The 17,690-nt window shown below is 40.4% G+C and overlaps 1 pseudogene; it reads left to right on the top strand.

The window, feature by feature from the left end:
- LOC149144300 (uncharacterized) overlaps positions 1-13,358 on the top strand; it is a 131,206-nt pseudogene extending 117,848 nt beyond the window's left edge.
- The last annotated feature ends 4,332 nt before the right edge of the window (positions 13,359-17,690 follow it).

Raw genomic sequence — 17,690 nt, 5'->3', positions numbered from 1 at the left:
TGAGTTAAACTAGTCAATTTTTGTAAAGAATTTTGTAAAATATGTAAAGTCTCTGCAAAATGTGGATGCATAACACGTAGATAGATAGAGTCAAAGGGGCCTTAGCCCCTTGTTTTTGGTTGGTTTTGAAGACTCACCCATGATCCAGGGGCCATGGTTTTGTATTATGAAAGCTATAAATAGTTGAGTCTTAGCGAGTCTTAGAGGTAAGTTTTGGAGAGATAATTGGGTACATTAGAGATTTTTGTTGCCTTGGACAAGAGCTAAGGCAAGAAGGATCTGCTTCCTATGCTTAGGTAGAGAAGGGAAGGCTCCTGTAGTTGAGTGCGTAGGAGGCCTGGGTAGAGTCCGTAGCTGAGAGCATAGACCCTTGCAACTGTGTATGTAGGATAGGAGAGTCTGTAATTAGTGACTTGAAGATCAATAAAGACAGTGTTTCAAAGAATTACTGAGTATTTCCACTGTATCTGTTTACGTTATATTCTTCTGATTAATGATATGTTTTATGAAATAATGATTGAATGCTACGCAAATTTACTAAATATGTCTTAATAATTTGTGCAATGAATGCTTAGCCACTTCTGCAAAGTTATAGGCCATTTCTCTTTTGTGTTCTAACGAATTAAGTAGATCTATGTGAAATCCAGTCTAGGGTTACTTTTTGATGCATGAAAGTGGGTAAATCAACTATTTAGGGTTTGCAAAGACTGATCATGGACCTTCTCGAAGGTTAGAAGGCATATTTAACTTAGTTGCAGTAACAAGCCCTAGAAGTGTAGAAATCTCGTTAAGGTAGATCCAAGGCGCTGAAAGACATAACACTAGTCTCTGGATGCGGAAAATTGGTTCTTGCATCCCCCAATACTGCTTCAGGTGAGACTGCAGCCTGCGCTACGTGGGTTGTTGCCACAAAGGGCCAACAATGTAGGGTTTTGTTGGTTGGCATAACTAATCCTGAACCTAGTTTAGGACCCCCTAAGCTGACAAATGGTTCTGCTGCCGGTACTGGGTCATGCTTAAAGAGATGTGTGATGTCGTATCATTGAAATCCAACTAAGAAATAAATTGAAAAGTGGATGGATCAAAAGATTCACGAGTTCATGGCTCAATAAAATAGGAATTTGAGCCTGTCAAAGGAGGATTGTTTGAATAGATACCTATATACATAGATACATGAAATCTTCTTCTGCACCTTCCCAATTGAACTATAAAAGTGGTTAACTAAATTGACAGACAGTCAAGGAAGGTGAAAGCTCGATAGTCCTATAGTGTGGACTCCAGAATTGGTGCGACAACTGGAAGCCTCTGAAAACAAGATCACGAAGGCTGTCGATCATTGGCTTAACTGAGTTCTGGGAGAATTTGTTATGGAATTTGTGGTTGACACCTCACTCAGCTATAGCGAAGATTCTTGAAAAAATCGCGAGGTAAGTATTTAAGGTCATTGAATACTTGGATTAAAATGCTATTATGTGAAAAGTAGGTTATGCCATTATCTTGATGTTCAGAGTTACGTGAAGTGGAATATTATTTAGAAATCATGAAGATTCAGGACCAGAGTATAGCCCATTGATTGAACCTCCTTCAAGTGAAGACGAAGGGGCAGTGCATACTACATCGTGAAGTGTTGTTAAACTAATAACTCAGGGTATTCCTAGAATGCATCATCCATCCACTCCACCACCACCCTCATCGCCATTGCATACACCTTCACCCACATCTTGACCTCCATCACCACCATTCAACATGGCGAATGCAATGAAGATGTTGATCTTAAAGGGCATAGGAAGTGAAGCACCAGAGTGGTTCTAATATGTTGCGAATGTTGTATGGACAATGCAACAAATAACCAATGATAATATAGAGAAGGAGCAATTGTTTACCGCCTTACAGGATCGCGCACTAACCTAGTACATTAAGTATTGTGCTGACAACCCTCATGCATCGCTAGCAGAAACTTAGACAACATTGAACAAATAGTTTAGTAAGCCTAAATCTGAGGCACAATTGATAATTAAATTTAAAGAGATCATGATGAAGGTTGAGGAGACACCTTATGACTTTGATTAGAGGTTGAAGTGCTAGATTAGATAGGATAACATGTAAATCTCAGATAGCCAACATTGTGATTGGTTCATCACATCGCTTGTGCCCCATTTAATAATTTCTATGTCACAGCAAAAGATAGCAACATAGGCATAAGCCTTGGAGATCGCGATGAGGCTATATGAATCACCTATTCAGGATACAAACCTAGGGGTACAACATATCCACTTGCAATTAGCAAGCCTACATCTAGAATTACAGCGTTTGAAGAAAGAAAAGGAGACTAAGCCAAAAGTGCATGTAGAGGTGTGGTGCTTGAAGTGCAAGGGCCATGGGCATGATAAAGATCATTATCCAGTATACGTGAACTATCTTATAGGGGGAGATCCATCCCCCCTGAAGCCAGAATCCCTAGCCGTGCCAAGCATGGGAACTGTGCTATGGTGCACCATTTGTCAAGTCACTAGGCAAAATACGGTGGATAACTACCACTTGCTTCAGAAGTTTGTTCAGACACCTCAATAGTTGTTCTGTAATTTCTGTAAATCTATGGGCCACGACGAGAGCCACTGTTGGAGCTATGAGTTGATGATGGAAAGAACCCTTACTTACCCTATGCAAGCAGAAACTTGGCCTCCAGATCAAGGTGCCTGAGGAGCACGCAAAGGTTTTTAGGGCCATGGATGAGGACGAGGAGGAGAACTTGTAGAGGTCATGGTCAAGTTATCTGCTACAAATGCGGATAGTTGGGGCACTTCGCGCGAGATTTCCAAAATCTGACACACCCTTCGTGTCAATGCTATAGATAATTTGATCATGCCATAGAAGAATGTTCGGTGCTGATATCTAAAATGCAAGAAAATAAAACGCAGCCTCAACAACCTATGAAAAATCTCTATGCTTTGATGGTATTACATTGCTGTGATTCTACAGGTGCTCTTTGAAGCTGGACAAGTAAGGAAGCAGTGGTGAGATTCTGTCAAAGGGGAAAGGAAACAAGAAAAGAGCCAAGAGGAAGATTGAGGTTGGTACTCTCTGCTTCTTTCCCATCTCTCTCTTGTAAAGGAAAAACAAGTGACTTTAATCTGTTTGTTTCTAATATAGCTACCCGTCTTAGTGGGACTAGCAGCTCTGAATAGACACTAGATTTCCCGATAACAAAATGGCGACTCCACTAGGGAGCAATTATTTTGATTGCTTGTCTCTATTTGTTTGATTCATAAACCACAGATGGATCCTGAAGTCAAGCCAGCTAGCCTTCGAACTACATTTGCTATGCAAGTGCAAATTAGATCAACGCTGCTTCAGTTAATATCTGGGTTTGTTTATGAACTGAACAACTGAATTGCAAACATCATAAGTGCCCTAGAGGTAGCTTGAGTAACCTCATTAGATTAGCCCTATACTTTGTAGTTACTGACTATCATTTGCTCGGCCTAAATCCCTGAACTAAACTGCAAACTATGACCAAAAACCAAGTTAAAGTCTCGTTCCTTGACCATCGCACCCTCTCCTTTAGGAAATCTGGATGCATCACACCTCCCGTGTGTAGTAGGTGGGATGCATCCCTGTTTTCGTGTGTTATAGGTGTGATGATCAGACAAGACTAGATCTGTCTCCAGATTTTGTTTTTTTCTTCACTCTCTTCAGTTTTATTCAGGAGTTTTGCTGTCTGTGATCAGTAGACCACTGTTGAAACCCCCTTCTTTGCATCATCCAACCTCTATTGTACAAATAATTGTGAATTTTTTTATGTAATATGCACCATTTACAGTTCTCTTTTACAAAATAGTAGCTTAATCGAACTGTCGTCTTTTGATTTGGAAGTGTCGCAAGTGTCGTTTTTAGTCAAAGAAAAGAATACTTCTCTTTTTTATAGTCGATTACACTGTTACTCTTGTATTTGATCTGAATTTATAAGTATTTCAAGTGTCGAAAGTAGTTTTCAATTCAAAATCGCAAAGTTTCGTCTTACCTTCCTGTCATTTTTTGAAAAGAAAATCGTTATACTGTCGCTTTGAAAGAAGAAATAATTCAGATTTGTATTTAACATTCTTTTTGTCACTCAAACATTAATAAAGCAGAAAACAAATACATGCATGTGCATTTGCAGTTAGATTGCTTGTTGATTATGATTTAGGACAGTGCATCTAGTGTGTGCTCTCTGCTCTATGTTGAAAGGATTTCATTTCTCTTTCCTTAGTAGCTAGGATTTTCATTGCAAAAAGAAGATTAAACCACTGTTTATCATCTTAGGTTGTATTTTAGGAATTGTATATCTACATCACGCGGTGAACTTGAAAGGCCAATTTCTTAAGAAAGATCAATTGTAAAATAAATTTAATGAACATAAAAATGCTTTGGAACCTGACACACAACATCTAAAAGTCTAGGCTAGAGATGTATTCCGGCATCGTAAAGCCTGGTAACTATCGCTTTCATCGTAGGTGTTGGGTGATTCCTCCTCTTTGAGACAATAAGTTCCAGTACAGACTTGTGCTCCCACATACCACTGAGTATATATTGGGAGATCACAATAGGCTATATCCTTTATCCTTAGGAAGCCATGTCTGCTGCTCTATCGATTGCAATGCACTGAACACAACATTTGGGAAGATTGACTGTCGTACCGTAAAAATTATTTTGTAGTTTTGCGATTGGTTTGGTAATCCCTCTGTCTAGATTTCCAGAGTAGTCTCTTTCGTTCCTTTTCAGACTCCTTAAAGGAAAAGGTCCATCTGAGCACTTGTCACTTCAGGCTCATTAAAAATCGAAGGCGACTAGATTCATCTTTAGCTTTTTCTCAACTCTTAATAATTGAAAAAGCAAGTTGTGTCAAAGCGTCTAAAATTTATTTTAATTGGAATAATGTCACTGTTCCCTCGTTGGTCTTAGGTTTAGAAAATGGAGTCCACCAACCAAGGATTTCCCCTTGGGGGAAGTCCTAGTCCTTTCTCCTCTTGGGGAGATGTTGGTGCACCTCATATGGCCACATTGTCCCTTCTAGGACTGACAATTGGCCTGTCGGTATGGATTTTCTCGACCTCTGTCGTTCAAAACATCATGATTCCTGAACAATCAAATCAATAACTAGATGATACTAGAGTTTCCCCCCAACCTTCTACTTCGTTTGTCTCTCCCTCTCCTTCTTCCACTTCGCTTGGTAAAGATAGTAAAACTAAAAACCAAGTAGTTGAGAAGAAGAAGAAGGGGAAGGAGAAGAAGAAGAAGGAGCCAACGACAAAAAGGGGCAACCGTGCATCGTCTAGCGAAAATCCATACACTGCACCATCAAAACCTAAATCTCCATGTGTCATCTGCAAAGGAGACCACTATCACCTAGATTGTCCTTGCATCCCACGGATCCTAAGGGACTGGTCTCCCCGCTTGCACAATCCGGTGTCATCAACCTCTGACGATCATGTTGAAAGTACACCATCAACTAGTGAAAGCGAAGTCACCGGACAAAAAGGAAAATCTAAATTTCCTTGCAGACTGTGGGAAGGTGACCATGCCCTCTATCGTTGTCCCTTCTTGGACGAAGCTAAAAGAGTCTTGGATAATCGTCCTGTATCACCACAACGACTCCCTCCTGGGTACAAGAAACTCTTGCCGAATCCATTGCTAGTTGAAAATCCGACTGACCCACCTTTGGAGTCGGTCGAAGCACCTATCATTGAAGATAAACCCTCTGAGTCCACATCAGACCAAATTCAATAGGTCGAGATGGAAGTCGACCCCATCTTGACTTCAGAAGATTTACCTTCAGATGATACAGTCACCGAAGAGAATGAGAATGACATTGTTCAAATTCTTTTCATAAACACAGACTCCGATGAACATGGGGGAAATCTACCCATTCCTTTACCGCAGGAAGGAAATTCGTCAGAGTTGTATCCGGCTGTTTATTCGGTCCCACCTCCAAGCAACCTAGTTGTTTCCTTCAATTGGAATCTACTAGGCAGACCCCGTTTACCATCTAATGTACCATTTCGAATCATAGTGCAAACTTACAAAATGGTCATGGTTGGTACCATCATAGATGAAGGGGATTCTGTGAGTATCCTTTCCTCAACTGCTTGGAAAGCGCTTGGTTCACCATCGCTTTTGCCTGAGATGCGATATCTGACAGGCTTCGATAAAGGAACCAGTCGGTCGTTAGGGATCCTTCCAAATTTGCCTATAACTTTGAGAAGGAAAACCATTTATCTGAACGTAATGGTAGTCCAAGGACCTTTAGATTACAATCTACTCCTTGGGCGTGACTACATTTATAGCATGGGAGCCATCATCTCCTCACTCTTTCAAGTAATGCGTTTTCTGCATGAAGGCAGAGTGGTCTAGCTTGTAGACCAGCTTTCATTCCCCGATTCACACATAGATAATAGTCAAATACCATCCCTAACAGGTATTTTTTCACAAGGAATGTCTTGTCAATCTCCAGTCTGTCCACCTGATGAGCGCGAGTGATTCGGTGGTCAAGACTGAAACCCAGGGGGCATGCACCTTGGCTTGCTTCAGTAGGAAAACTTCAGGTATAGGGTAGGTTTCCACAGAGGATATATGATTGGTCTGACACACCCGTCCATTTAGGAAAATGGGATTAGACCAGAATAAGATACCTCTATTAGAAGGTAGGCCTTTCTCGATAGAACAAGTGTTTTGTCTGCAAATTGAAGGGTAACCTAGAAAGGTATGCCTTTCCCGATAAAACAAGTGTTTTGTCTGCAAATTGAGGGGTAACCTGGGGAAACTCTACTTTGCTATACCTGGGGGCATGCAAACTTTTTGCGTGAAAGTGAAAAGCAACCATTTATTTTCTTAGTTTATAGGTTCTTAACCCTTTCAACTTGTAGGATTTGTCGTTCCTACCTTACATAATGAAAGGAGTCGGAGCATAATTTCGAATGGTGCAAGCTCCCTAAAAAATGAACCTATCGATGAGACATCCTTATTATACGACTGGCACGAGTAGTTGTACGTGAAGTTCAAGCTCGTTAAAAATTAAACCTAACAATGAGCATATGTTCCACCAGAGTTTAAGCTCATTAAAAAATGAACCCACTTCCGGTAAATAACCATTGTGAATGATTATCATCATGTTTTGAGCCTTGGTCATGTTCTTACCATCACCTCCACTCTGTTGTTGCTGATCATTCGCCTCCATTTGATTGTTTACCCCTTTTTAGGAACATCTACGACGAGTGATCCTATTAGCCACCTTTTTACACTGCCATGATTGGAAAGTTCCAAAACGTACCTGGAACCAACTGCTATCTGAAAACACCACTCGTTCCTCAAAAAACGAGTCTCCTTTAAGCTCTTTTCATCTTACTCGTAAAATATGAAAAGATTTTCGAGCGATTTGCCTCTCCAGCTTGTTAAAGTGATTGGAAGTGTTATCCCTCCTCTAGATTTTAATCTTTTTTGGACCTCAGGGATTATTACACAAAAAGATCGAGCGTTTGTCTTATTTGGCTCGTTAAAACTATCGAGAAGTCATCCCTTTCGTATTGTTTTATACTTTTTCGGGCTCAAGGGATTATGTTACAAAAAAGGAATATTGGAGTCTTCTTTCCGTCTCTTTTCAGACTCTCTAAAATTGAAAAGGATCGAGTTATTCTTGTCGTTAAACTCGTTAAAACAATAGCGACAAACTTGTCCATTTAGACAAGAGCGAGTTTCACTGTTGCTAGGCTCGTTAAAACATAGTGACGGGTTTTCCCGAAGGGAAAATTATAGAACAAGCATATGTTATCCTGCTCAAGCTTGACAAAAATAAAGAGGTACTGGACAGAAATGACTGGGGAAAATTGGGAAGAAAAATTGAAGAAACTTTATTGGTAGTAGGTCGCTCTTGAACATGACACTTTCACTCCATCACCATGATTGAGTCGGGTTGGGTTATTCCATTCACCGGTCATATCATCATTGGTCCACCGTACCATCCACTTTTGGAGTTAACACTACCAATCCATTTCAGTGTCGCCGATATGTTCAAGAGAAGTCGGTCAAAGAATTCACCTACCCAGCTTGTGTCTCATCCGCTACAATACCTTCACGCTTCATTCTTTCATGACCACCATCCTAAACCTTGTATCATCAGATTGTTTTCACCTCTACAAAATCATTTTCTTCGTTCCGTGTCGTAGATGTGGGATCCATTAATGCCCTCCTACGACGGGTCACTTCTTGTCGACATCAGCTCATTATCCAAGAAGCCGACCTAGGGACAACCCTTCAAGTACTTTGAAGCTTGCATGCCTCAATGGCAAGTTCCGGCGATAGGTTTACACTAATGGCCTTCGACCGAAAGATTTTGCGTGGTGTTCGACATCAGCTCATGTATTCACATCGCGTGAATTGTACTACAGTACCTTAAGGGTCATCATCATCATCAATGATTCCTCTCATGTCTATTAACAACTTACATCATTGGCTGGTAATCAGGCGATGTCCTTCCATGTTCGACATCAAAACATCTTTTCACGTGGATCGACTTGTACTTTCGGGCGAAGATTGAATGAGTTTTTGAAGACCCTGGATCTAGTTTCATCCATCCGGGCTGCAATATAATTGGGAAAATAAAGACATCAAATGTACATCATTGTTGCATAGATAATCATCCAAAGTAAGGGATGATGGCTCTACCAGAATCATCAGTCTGCACACAGACGGTTGTCTATCCTATGTACATGAAAATGAATTTATCAAGCTGAGCATGGGAATGCCTGCCTCAGCTAGATCATGAAAATATTATGAAGATAATGTATTGTATTGTATCTTATTATAGGTCACCTTCCAGTGCGAAAAACCTCAGATCCTCATTATAAATCATTTCACCCGACATCAAAAGATTTACGACCTCATGCTTTAGGGGGAAACTGTTATAGACATATTTGGGCACTGCAACCCCAATCACATATGTCCATAAACCAAGGGCTTCTAAGTCCCTAAAATTGTTGTTTCATACCCTAAAGGAGCAAGGTCAGCTGATTACATCATCTCCCAGAAGTTCTCCATGAAAAGCTACTTAGAACTGGTCAAAGCAGGACCATACAGACTGCCCAGTGCTAAAGGTGCGATGCATCTCACCTTCCACATTCAAAAATTGCGATGCATATTGGAAATCCCTTCTATAGGGTGTGATGAGCGAGAGAAGACAAATGGCACAAGCAGTTTGCTAGGTGGAAACCTAGAGAATCTTCTAGAAATTGCTCATTTGACACTTACCTCTCTGAGTTCGCCTAGGGATGAGTAAGAGATCTAAAATCTCCATGTGGAACTAAGAACTATCAGAGAGATGACACTAATAAAAATCCCAGAAGCTTACTCACCCCCTACAAATATCTATAAATGGATCCCTCATCCAAGAGATCCAAAGGTTGGAATTTGGTAATTTTCAAAGAGGTGCTGCTAGTTTCTCTTTGAAGACATTGTTGGGTGATCTTTCTTTGTGTGAGGTGAAGAGGGCTTTCAAGCTGGGAGGATGGTGCTGGGTTAGACCAAGTTGTCATAATCCTCTCTTCTATGACTTTTACTAATAAAGCCATTTGAATTTTCCTCCATATTCTTGTTTATCTTTGAATACTGTGTTTGTTATATGCATTTGTATGGTCAATATATATCTGATCCTATATTGTTTACAGTGAAAGATCTCCATGCTTTGATGGTATTACGATGCTGTGAATCTACAGGTGCTCTTTGAAGCTGGACAAGTAAGGAAGTAGTGGCGAGATTATGTCAAAGGGGAAAGGAAACAAGCAGGGAACCAAGCGGAAGACTGAGGTTGGTACTCTCTACTTCTTTCCCATCTCTCTCTTGTAAAGGAAAAACAAGTGACTTTAATATGTTTGTTTCTAAGATAGCTACTTGTCTTAGTGGGACTAGTAGCTCTGAATAGATGCTAGATTTCCCGATAACAATGGCCAAAATACTTTATATATAACTATCATTTTCTTTGGAAAAAGGAGAGAGAGGATTGGAGCTTTGGGAATACGAGAAACTTGATACAACACATATAAAAAACAACTAAAATCATGTCATGAGTCAGACATTCCCACACTTAATAGCTATGTTAGAGTGATTTCTCAACAAAGAGATATGACGATCATGGCCACCGATAAGCACAATGCGGAACCTGTGTGATAAGAAGATCATTCTGATGAGTTGTCTCCAAAAAACAATAAATGCAACTTGGGAGAGGAAACAAGGATGAGTGATGTAAGCCTCTACCCAAGGTCTTGATTTTTGCTTACCGTAACAACATAGTTTGATACATGTGAATAAAGGTGTTGAGGTTGAACTTGTACAAAATCGTCTGACTACTAGTCAATAATGGAGACTGTTAACAGACGCGAGGATGGCCACCGGTAATGTTGATGGTCTCCAAGATGCATAGTACAATCTAGCAAGTGTGAATAATGTTTTTGTTGTCGAACACTCGTAGAATTGTTTAACTAGGAGCCAATAATGAAAACCCTTGACCAAACACAAGGTAACCTACCACTAATGTCTACAAGTTCCAAGGCACTGAAGTGTTTTTGGCTCTGCTTCCTAGATAGAGTGTTGAAGTCGATAGGAAGAGACCTGTCGAAAGGTAGGCAATAATGTGTCCTACATGAGTTGACATGAAACATGTTTTTTGAAGAATAGTTTGACCATTGGGTCAAATCGACAGAGGGCATGATGGAAGAATATGCTTGATGGTTTGATGGAGGAAATAAAAGATCAAGGTTTTCCCTTGAATAATACAAGGCACGACACAAAGGTTTTAACCATGCAGAACTAGACTCATGAACATGAAAGAGTGTTAGGATACAGAGATGCAAGAACATTGGGGTATATAGACTAAACTCATAGGTTGTTAAGGTTAATATTGAGAGGCCGTCACAAGGAAGTTTTTGCTGAGGGAGTGCCATGTTCAAGGGAGTGATTGCTGCCAAAAAACTCTTTTCAAAATACTGACACAAAGCAATTGTATTGTCCACTTTCCCCATCTGATTAATTAAGTGAGTCTGGACGGGTAAACTCATTGGTATTTTCGTATTTTAAGAATCAGAAAAGATCATAAAGAGAGACTCTATTCCTCATATGATTAGTTTAATGAGTTAACACGGGTAAACTCGGTGGTCTTTTCATATTTTGAGAGTCTGAAAAGATCATAAAGAGTGACTCTAGGGTGGTAACTTTGTCATAGTTTTTAATCGGGTGTGACAAAGGTTTAATAGTAAACCCGAAAAGGTTCCTTTTCCATAAGTTAATATACTTAGTCTAGATAAAGAGATAAACCTACGCTCAATAGATGTTTGCCTCATTTTGTTATGAGTATGAGGAGATGGGCAAAACTTGATATTCATCGTGAATTTTTAATGATTCACGCGGCAACAAACTCAATAGACCTTAATAAAATTTTAATGAGTCAAATGAAGAGAATTTGAGATATATTTTTTAGTTTAATGAGTGAGGAAAAAGAGGTAAAATAACTGCTCATTCCTTCTTCATAGATTTAACGAGCCCGAAGAAGGGAAAAACTCGGGGATTTTTCAACTTAAGAGCAAGAAAGAGTCCTAAAAAAGAAAGCGTTCATACCGTCATCGTAGGAGTTTAACAAGACCGATGACGAAAAATCAGGGATTTTTCAGTTCAAGAGTGAGAAAAGATCCCACAAAAGAAAGCGCTCATTGAGAATCGAACATGGTCATTTATGCAATTCAGCCCTAAAAGTCCTTTCATCAAAACATGAGTAATTTATGACAATATGGGGACATGGCACTTGATAAATATCATAGGAAATGAACTACTTCTAATTTAATGACTTTAATTAAGACATTTCATACCTCCAGAGTGACTATAAGGCAGTTTTTGAGCCTCCACTTTCACCATTTGCATCATTTTAGTGTTGTGAGAGTGTTTTGGAGCTAAAGAGGAGTAGATCTTCCATGGATGATTGCAGGCAATCCAGGAAACCATTCGACTTGACGTATGTCCCAGGTAGATGCCAAAACCTTTATCCTACATTATTTAACCTTTTTTAGCTACATTGGGGGTGGATTTTTAGAGATTGGGGAATCCCTAGGTCATTAAATGTGACTAACGCCCCCTTCTAGGTCTAGAGGGAGTGTTAAATGCCCTTCACGACCTAGAGGAGGGCATTAGTCCTCCCTGTTTTCCATAAAGGCAGGGGGTTTAATGCATGAGGGTGCATTCTAAAACCCCAGAAAGTGATTTCCCAAGTATTTTTCCCCATTTGCACTGATTTTTGGGTTGATTTGTGTAGGTTTTGATCAATCATGACTAGTTTATGGAGAGAATGGGCCCATGATTGATAGGAATTAATTATGTGAAATGATCAAGCTTGTATACTTGCATTGCACTGATGTGGTTTGATGAAATATGCACAACTTGACCTAATCAAAGGTCAGGAGGAACTCTTAAGTTGGATCATTTAGTGTTGGGATGAATACCAAGGGGTGTTCAGGATCGGGGACCATGAGCTTGCTATCGACCGAGATGACATCTATTTTTTGACTGGTTTGTTGTGTAGAGGAACATGAGAAAACTTTATCGGTGGTAGGCCCGATCCACGATCCAATTTAGATTTGGTCTGAGCCTATTGTATTCTTGAGAGCGGACTTGTGATCAATAGGGATCCTATAGAGCAGATCAGATCCAGGTCGATAAGGGCTATATTATGGATGATTGTGCGCTTGGCGGGGTCTAAAAGTCCTCATGTCATGACAAAGGCCCAACTATTGCTTGCCATTGATTGTGTCTAGCCACAGATATTCAACTGGTGTGAGGTGGTGCTTCGTCAACTAAAGGTGGATTTGACTACATGTAAGACCCTGGCCCACCAAAGTTTTAGGTACGGTACTCTCATTGTATCCTTTATATTTGAGAGGGTGCTAGTTATGCAACCATGGATACGTTTAGGTCCACTTGATCCAAGAGAGCCTAGGCAGAGGCGATGGGCATCTCTCGATCCTCGCATTGGAGGGGGGCCCATCCGACATTTTTTCGAAGAGGATTTCTTCAAATGGCTTAGTGGTCGGATTGTGATGATAGATGACTATGCCTACGAGGGCATGGAATTCACGGGTGATCTTGACATGATCTTGCCACTTGGTACAAACTGGGGGCCTCAAGGTAAGAAGGTTTATTGAGAGTACTTAAAGTATTTTTAAGCTTTTGAATGTTTATGTAATGTTTTTGTTGATTTTATAGGTGAACAAGTACTGACATGAAGCTTTTTTCTTGACACAGATGTGGCACCAGTGCGACCTGCAGGTGAGCCTCACCAAGTGAGGTGAGGTGGCCAACTACCCGAAGGTGGGGGTGATGCTCAAAGTCTTCACGAGGTTCTAAGGAACCTCAAAGGTCTGAGAATGGGTGTTCCCCCCCTTCCTATGAGGGAGATTTTCTCTCACATGCAGTGACACAATGTGCCTGAGTAGTTTTTGGTTCCTCTTCGAAGGATAGCTAGAGTTGTATTGTCATTTCATGAGCAATAGGCTCTGTTAGTAGGTGCATGGTATAGCCATTAGGTGTTTATAGCGAGGCTTAGTAGCATTTTGTACTTAAAAACACCCAAGTTTTGGGAAATTTTCTAATGTAAAAGACTAGATTCAGTATCTATATATATACAGAGATTTTGGTATTTTATGATGTAAATGTATTTTAAGTGTTTTTTTGTAAATTTTTAATTGTGTAAATATTTACTTTCATACAAGTATCTATAATAAATGAGACAGGTGCTAATCTAACACATATTTTGCCAATGAATCAACAATTGTATTGAATTCTCGAGGAATGTGTTCATATGTAATAAACTCAAATTGTCGTTCCAAGAGTCGTACCCTTAAATAATGACGTAACAAGATTGGATTATGAATGTGATAATGATTTGTCAATTGCATAATGACAAGCTGAGAGTCTAACCTGACCACCAAATTGGAGATGTCCCGAGATGATGCTTTAGGGAGAAGTGAAAGTAAAAACATATACTTGGCAATATTGTGGTGGCAATACCAAGAAAGACTCCCCTGGAACAAAGTAGTTCCCACTCAGTTGTGTAAATGACCCAAGCAATTGATGTAATGTGCCATGTGTGATGACTAGCACCATCCGCATATCCTACGTATGCTAAGGGTAATGAAGACACTTGCACAATGAGAAATATGTATGAGACAACTACTTCAAAAAATACCAAAAGATCCATTCACATCAAAACTTACAAATACATAAAATTACAATGCACATGCCTAGTGCAATACTAGGCATAATACATTTTCAGATAGAGCCCGTTTTGGGGCTCAGTGAGTGGGATGCCTTTCCAGTCCTAAAGTTCATATGCCCCTTTTGAGAGGGCCTTCGTGATGACATATGGACTGAGCCATAAGGGTTGAAGTCTTCCTGCCCCTAGAAGGTCATGTTTTTTATCATAGCGTAAAACAAGATCTCCCTCTTGGTAAGAATAGGCTTGACCTTTTTGTTGTACTCGGCCTTGACCTAGCACTTATGGGCTTTGAGTGCCAATTTGGCATCTCGACGAGTTTCATCCAGTTGATTGAGGTATGGTAGGTGCTCTTCTTCGGCAGTCATGTCGAGGAAGAGTTCAATGTTGATTTGTAAGGAAGGAATCTGACACTTGATAGGTAAAACTGCTTCCAGGCCATAAGCTAGTTGAAAAGGTGTAAAGCCTATAACTGTTTTTACTGAAGTTCGGTATGCCCATAGCGCAGGATATAACATTCAATGCTAGTGGGTTTTGTGATTCCCTACTAACCTACAGATCATGGTCTTTAAACACCATTAATAGCTTCTACTTGGCCATTATCTTGGGGTTAGTAGGAGGACAATTGGTCTTGGCAAAAACCAAGCAATGATGTTAAGTCAAATATCACGTGATTCTAAAAATGAGACTCATGGTCTGTAATGATCGTGTGGGGCACACCAAAGTGACAGATAACCTAATTGAATAGGAATAGTGTCACGGTTTCTCCATCGGCCTGGAAAGTGGGAAGGGCTTTGGCCCATTTCATGAAATAGTCCAATGCTACAATAATGTAGTTGTGTTTGGTAGAGGAAGTGGGGTTTCATGTGACGAAGTTGATACCCCATTTGGAAAAAGGTCTGACGGAGATGACTAGGTGTAGTAGGGCTGGAGGAGCGCACATTTTCTTTGTAAACACTTGACAAGGGTGGCACTACCAGATAGCCTTGATACAACCTTTGAACAAGGTTAGCTAGTAGTAGCCTGCGCGTAAAATTTTCTAAGTAGTAGACATGCCAGAAAGATGACCACCAAATGCCCGAGCATGGAAGTCATTTAAAACATGTTCTGCATATTCATGAGTGAGGCAACATTGAAGAACTGTATCAGTGACACGACAATATAAAGTATTGTTTAGCACTAAATAGTGTCGTGCTTGGTGGCGGATGCAATGACAGTCACCTGATGATAGTTTAGGGTAGAAATGTTGCACTTGGAGGTAGACAAGAATGTCACCTTACTAAGGGTTAGTAGAGTTGATCAGATAGATAGTTTCATCCGGGAGAGGATCATGGGCTATCTCTTTGGGATTGACGGTGGGAAGATTTGACAAAAGTTCGACGAAGACTAAGGATTTTTTCGCCTTGGAAGTGGCAAAAACCAAATCAAATTGTTGGAGAATAACTATCCATTTGGAATATTTTCCTTCAATGAATTGACGAGACAAAATGTGTCTCATGGGATTCCCCAAAGTGATGATGGTAGTCTGTCGCAGCAGTATATAATGTCGGAATTGATTGACAATGAAGACAACTGCCAAGGACAACTTTTCCACTTGTGAATATTTGAGTTCGGGCCTAGCCAGGCCTTTTAACATATAATAGATCACATGCTCACTTAGATCATCATGTGTTTGGGCCAACACCATTCCAAGAGAGGATGGTGAGGCTGCCAGGTAGAGGAGAAATTCGTGCCCATAGTTGGGAGCACTGAGAAGTGGGGCTAATATAAGTTCCTTTTTCAAGGCATCAAATGATCGTTGGGCTTGATCATCCCACAAGTATGGTACTCCCTTCTTAAGTAGGTGCATAAAGCCTTTTGTCAACTCGGTATTATTTACGATGAACCATCATAAGAAGTTTTCTTTCCCTTGCAAACGTTGGAGCTGAAAAATGGATTGCGGTTCAGGCAATTGAGTAATTGCCTTTACCTTATCAGGATCAAGCATAATCCCGTACTTGGAGATAATGAAATCAAGTAGGCATCCAGACTCAATAAATAAAACACATTTATGCAAATTCAAACATATTTTATAGAACCTGCACCTAAGAAAAATTGCTCATAAATGAACTAGGCGCTGAGCTCGCTTCTTGGAATGATCTAGGAGGTCGTCCAAGTAAGACTGAACAATATGTCTGATATCATGGAATGTGTAGTCCATGGCCCATTGAAATGTTGCTCCAACATTCTTTAAACTGAATGGGAGTTTTCGATATGTAAATATTCCCCAAGGGAAAACAAAGGTGTTTTTGTACTGGTCTGTCAGTTTTATGGCGATATGGTTATAACACAAGAAACCATCAATGGATGAAAAGGATTCACAACTAGTGCAGTCATCGATTATTTGGTTGATGAATGGTGTTGGATAATTATCCTTTGGACACGCAACGTTCAAGTCTCAATAATCGACACAAACAGGGATGGTGCCCTGTTTCTTATCAACAGGAACCAGATTGGAAACCCATTTTGTTAAGGGGATGGGGTAGACGAAACCAGCACGTAACAATTTTTCCACCTTAGTCTTGATGGCTGCAGTTTTGTGGGGGTGGACTGGTCAAATCCTTTGGCGGACAGGCTTGGCATTGTCATATACCTTGATCTCATGCTCGACAATAGATGGATCTATGTCGGGCATTTCCTCATAAGAACAAGCAAATACATCATGAAATTACTTATAAAGGTAGGTGAAGCTTGCAATTTCCTCGAGAGTGCAATCAGATCCAACCTAGATGTTTTCCACGATGCATGTCTTGATAGAAATATTGATGTGCAATGTCTTAGAAATATTTCCCATGTTCCCTTTTGAATCCAGAGTTTGGATAGTCGTATAAGGTGAGGGAATGATTTCATGTGCATCATAAGACAATATTTGAATGGGAATCGTGTCTGAATCAGATATCAAAACATGATGGTGAGAGTCCTCCCAAGGTCGCTCTTCTAAACACATGATCTCTTGAATAGCTTCATCTGAAGGTAGGACTTAATTGAGGAGATCGTTAGAAGGAGCATTTATGGGACAGGAGGCGGTACTGTTGGTCGTGACCAAAGTGACTAGAGATTCATATGCGGATTGAATAGCTTTGTAGGCCAATTTAGCTGGTGACAGTGGCATTTGTTCTCCATAAGCATCAATGTCTGAAGGGGCTAGGAGGATCCAAGAATCGGTCAGTTCATGAGAAATAGATGAGACCGTAGAGACCATTTGTGGAACCGCGGGTGGCAGGAGAGGAAAACAACCCATCAGGGAAGAGCCCTTCAATAGATCGGTATCGACACTGATGTAAGAGTTAGGTACACCACCCACTAAGGGTACGGAGCTGCAAGATAATGGGGAGTAATCTGGGGTGAAAAAGGACAGCTGGTCCACTAT

Source organism: Pinus tabuliformis, chromosome X (assembly GCF_031772625.1).
Source record: "Pinus tabuliformis cultivar Carrire ecotype Pingquan chromosome X, CPIR1, whole genome shotgun sequence".
NCBI classification, from domain to species: domain Eukaryota; kingdom Viridiplantae; phylum Streptophyta; class Pinopsida; order Pinales; family Pinaceae; genus Pinus; species Pinus tabuliformis.
Note: the sequence above shows the minus strand (reverse complement) of the source record. Positions and strands in the feature narration are given on the sequence as shown.